The 5,000-nt window shown below is 52.9% G+C and overlaps 1 non-coding gene across 1 annotated transcript in view; it reads right to left on the reverse strand.

The window, feature by feature from the left end:
- Positions 1-600, reverse strand: part of LOC124580012 — a 1,910-nt gene extending 1,310 nt beyond the window's left edge. The window contains exon 1 of the ribosomal RNA XR_006973130.1: positions 1-600. This exon is cut by the window's left edge and continues 1,310 nt beyond it. This is a non-coding gene — a ribosomal RNA (small subunit ribosomal RNA).
- Positions 601-5,000: the final 4,400 nt, after the last annotated feature.

Below are 5,000 nucleotides of genomic sequence, written 5' to 3' on the forward strand. Positions count from 1 at the left end.
AATTACCGCGGCTGCTGGCACCAGACTTGCCCTCCAATAGATACTCGTTAAAGGATTTAAAGTGTACTCATTCCGATTACGGGGCCTCGGATGAGTCCCGTATCGTTATTTTTCGTCACTACCTCCCCGTGCCGGGAGTGGGTAATTTGCGCGCCTGCTGCCTTCCTTGGATGTGGTAGCCGTTTCTCAGGCTCCCTCTCCGGAATCGAACCCTGATTCCCCGTTACCCGTTACAACCATGGTAGGCGCAGAACCTACCATCGACAGTTGATAAGGCAGACATTTGAAAGATGCGTCGCCGGTACGAGGACCGTGCGATCAGCCCAAAGTTATTCAGAGTCACCAAGGCAAACGGACCGGACGAGCCGACCGATTGGTTTTGATCTAATAAAAGCGTCCCTTCCATCTCTGGTCGGGACTCTGTTTGCATGTATTAGCTCTAGAATTACCACAGTTATCCAAGTAACGTGGGTACGATCTAAGGAACCATAACTGATTTAATGAGCCATTCGCGGTTTCACCTTAATGCGGCTTGTACTGAGACATGCATGGCTTAATCTTTGAGACAAGCATATGACTACTGGCAGGATCAACCAGGGAGCTGCGTCAACTAGAGCTGAGCAGCCGGCCGCCCGGGAGTGTGTCCCGGGGGCCCGCGCGAACACGCAAGCGTCCGCTCAATTATTCTGCAAACAGGAGGAGGCTGAGCTCCCCTGCACAATACACCTCGAAACCCTCTCAGGTCCCGGCGGCGCGCAGCGCCGTCCTAAGTACTTGGTCGGGTTCGAGAGAGGCGCAATCGCCCGGAGTTTGGCGAGTAGACGCTTTAGGTGCGACCACCCGTGCTCCCAACTGAGCTTGCCGCTGCCGACAGAGGCCCGGGAGCGTGCTGTCGTGGCATTGCCGGCGGGAGACAACACGCGCCACCTACGGTGGCCGGCAGCTCCAACGCCAGCGCCACAGAAGGACAAAAGCCCCACTTGGGTGCCGAAGCGAACTCTCCCAGCACAGCGCACGCGCCAACACGTCCGCACAGCTGCGATACAATCCACCTGCGAGAACCGCAGAGGCGACCGAGCAGCAGACGGCGTCGCGGCGCCGAGCGCCGGGCGGCGGCGCATCCTCAGCGCACACAGTCCTCAATCGGACCAGCACACTGCAGATGTCCACCGCGCTTCGCACCGGGCCCGCGAGGACCTACTTTGGCCGCACGGCGCCGCGTGCAGGGTGCGCCGGCGCGCAGCTGCGCCGCCTGCCGCCTCCGTCGGCCGGCGCGCCTGCCACTGGCCGCCCCCACCAGCCGGCTGTAGCGCGTGCGCCCACGCACCGCGCGGCCAGCACGCCGGAAGGCCCCCCCTCACCGGCCGGGGACGGTCCCACCCAGCCACCGCCGCGTATCGCTTCACACCCACATGCCATTCACGTTCGTGGGCATGGTGGGTATCGCTGAAACAACCGGTTGGTAGCTCAACCGATCGTCGCCATCACTGATTCACCTCTAGCGAGAACAACCGCACCACAACGGTTTACCAGTTCTTCATTTGCGTAACGTCACCAGCAAACGTAGACGTCCATCGCCATTTGCAAATTCAACGATTGTTGCATGCCTGTGTCAGGTGTCACGACACACTATGTCTGCCCACATACACGCAACAACATGTGCACGCTTCGCGAACACGTGGAAGGTGGCCCCCGTACGTATGCGATGTCCATTGCGCGAACGACTGTCAACCGGCCTCTGTCGCATGTCGCAGATGTGGAACGCAGTGCACCATGCTATCACGGTGTGTGAGAAGAGACGACTACGTCTGACAACACGCGCCACTACATCAACAGACGGCTCATGCTGATCGCCATCCACGGCATACCATACTGCAATCCAGCTCTTATAGGGAGACGACACGTAGCTGAGTGCACAATATTTGGACCGTATGGTTCGCCGTTGTTGGCGCAGTCGTGGTACGGTCACACATGTACCACGATGTATCATTCAGTACATGAGGACCAATGTGCGGTACAGTGTGTGATTTGGACGTACAACATCAGCGGACAGTTGCCACAAGCCGTACCACAACGTAGGCTGTGCTTCGCCATGCGAATGCCAATGAACAACTGCGAAGGGCATTGAGCATGTACGTCCTGCCGCCATCCGCATTACAGTGTATAGCTGCAAGGTGTTTAACATGAAGCGATACTCTGGGGACCGGGCAGTGCGAGTAGCAAACTATATTGCGGGGGTTGCAGTTAGGCAACACTACACTAATTTAACGCGTCGTATGACAATTACAGAGCAGGTTAAGGCCCAACGTGTGTTGGGTTAAGGCCCAACGTGTGTTGGGTTAAGGCCCAACGTGTGTTGGGTTAAGGCCCAACGTGTGTTGGGTTAAGGCCCAACGTGTGTTGGGTTAAGGCCCAACGTGTGTTGGGTTAAGGCCCAACGTGTGTTGGGTTAAGGCCCAACGTGTGTTGGGTTAAGGCCCAACGTGTGTTGGGTTAAGGCCCAACGTGTGTTGGGTTAAGGCCCAACGTGTGTTGGGTTAAGGCCCAACGTGTGTTGGGTTAAGGCCCAACGTGTGTTGGGTTAAGGCCCAACGTGTGTTGGGTTAAGGCCCAACGTGTGTTGGGTTAAGGCCCAACGTGTGTTGGGTTAAGGCCCAACGTGTGTTGGGTTAAGCCCCAACGTGTGTTGGGTTAAGGCCCAACGTGTGTTGGGTTAAGGCCCAACGTGTGTTGGGTTAAGGCCCAACGTGTGTTGGGTTAAGGCGCAACATAGGTTAGGTTAAGGCGCAACATAGGTTAGGTTAAGGCGCAACATAGGTTAGGTTAAGGCGCAACATAGGTTAGGTTAAGGCGCAACATAGGTTAGGTTAAGGCGCAACATAGGTTAGGTTACGGCGCAACATAGGTTAGGTTAAGGCGCAACATAGGTTAGGTTAAGGCGCAACATAGGTTAGGTTACGGCGCAACATAGGTTAGGTTAAGGCGCAACATAGGTTAGGTTAAGGCGCAACATAGGTTAGGTTAAGGCGCAACATAGGTTAGGTTAAGGCGCAACATAGGTTAGGTTAAGGCGCAACATAGGTTAGGTTAAGGCGCAACATAGGTTAGGTTAAGGCGCAACATAGGTTAGGTTAAGGCGCAACATAGGTTAGGTTAAGGCGCAACATAGGTTAGGTTACGGCGCAACATAGGTTAGGTTAAGGCGCAACATAGGTTAGGTTAAGGCGCAACATAGGTTAGGTTAAGGCGCAACATAGGTTAGGTTATGGCGCAACATAGGTTAGGTTACGGCGCAACATAGGTTAGGTTACGGCGCAACATAGGTTAGGTTAAGGCGCAACATAGGTTAGGTTAAGGCGCAACATAGGTTAGGTTAAGGCGCAACATAGGTTAGGTTAAGGCGCAACATAGGTTAGGTTAAGGCGCAACATAGGTTAGGTTAAGGCGCAACATAGGTTAGGTTAAGGCGCAACATAGGTTAGGTTAAGGCGCAACATGGGTTAGGTTAAGGCGCAACATGGGTTAGGTTAAGGCGCAACATGGGTTAGGTTAAGGCGCAACATGGGTTAGGTTAAGGCGCAACATGGGTTAGGTTAAGGCGCAACATGGGTTAGGTTAAGGCGCAACATGGGTTAGGTTAAGGCGCAACATGGGTTAGGTTAAGGCGCAACATGGGTTAGGTTAAGGCGCAACATGGGTTAGGTTAAGGCGCAACATGGGTTAGGTTAAGGCGCAACATGGGTTAGGTTAAGGTACAATATGGGTTAGGTTAAGGTACAATATGGGTTAGGTTAAGGTACAATATGGGTTAGGTTAAGGTACAATATGGGTTAGGTTAAGGTACAATATGGGTTAGGTTAAGGTACAATATGGGTTAGGTTAAGGTACAATATGGGTTAGGTTAAGGTACAATATGGGTTAGGTTAAGGTACAATATGGGTTAGGTTAAGGTACAATATGGGTTAGGTTAAGGTACAATATGGGTTAGGTTAAGGTACAATACGGGTTAGGTTAAGGTACAATACGGGTTAGGTTAAGGTACAATACGGGTTAGGTTAAGGTACAATACGGGTTAGGTTAAGGTACAATACGGGTTAGGTTAAGGCACTTGGGGGGGGGGGGGGGGCCCGGTTTGTTGATTGTGATTATCGTAAGTAAATGACTGCGGCATCATCTGATTTGCCACGTCAGGGTGCACCTTTGGCTCATAACAGGCGGCGCTCTGATTCCATGCTTGTGGCAGACCTGTGTCTTTCATTCCTGCCATTGTTTGTGTGGTGTGACAGGAGGCAGTATTGTGATGTTGGGTGCACCCCTGTCTGGGACATGTGTGGGTGTTGGTGGCTTAGCTGAGCAATGGTGGTTGTCGGAAGGGTGGGATATTCTGTTTTCCGAGTGGACCTCCCGGTCTGGTTATGATAGTGTGGATTGTCTAATGTGGCAGAGAGGATGCACTGGGTGTTGTTCCATGCTGGTGCTTACATATTGTCTGTGTGCCTGTTACAGGCAGAGAGTAGTGCGTGATAAGAGTGTCTGGCTGACGTGTGATTGTGAGCAGAGTCTTTCAGCATGTATACGGACAGGTCTATACATTATCTGTATTCTGATGGCTCTATCTATTACTAATCAGCGCCGTGTATACGTTTAATCCGGTTCCAGTCGAAACTATTGTATCTCTGTACATTAGTGACACGGCGAGCCCGCTATGTAGTTACTCGTCTCGGCAGCTTCCACCGGTGTATGGCAAATGATTATAAGGAATCAGTCTAGTCGTCAATACCGATAGTCTGACGTCACATGTCTGGGGTGGGGGACGCTGCGCCCTTCCGGTGGGTCATGGCCTAGGAAGACTCTTCCCACGCAGGGGGGCTTGGACTGTCATTGACTCTTCCGAGTAATATACTTGCCGTACGTTTTTGCGACTGCGAGTGCAACGCTCACCGGTACCGACATGGATGGAGCGCCTCCTAGCTGCCGCTGAGCATCTGCATTCGTACAGC

This window comes from Schistocerca americana, unplaced genomic scaffold, assembly GCF_021461395.2.
Source record: "Schistocerca americana isolate TAMUIC-IGC-003095 unplaced genomic scaffold, iqSchAmer2.1 HiC_scaffold_324, whole genome shotgun sequence".
NCBI classification, from domain to species: domain Eukaryota; kingdom Metazoa; phylum Arthropoda; class Insecta; order Orthoptera; family Acrididae; genus Schistocerca; species Schistocerca americana.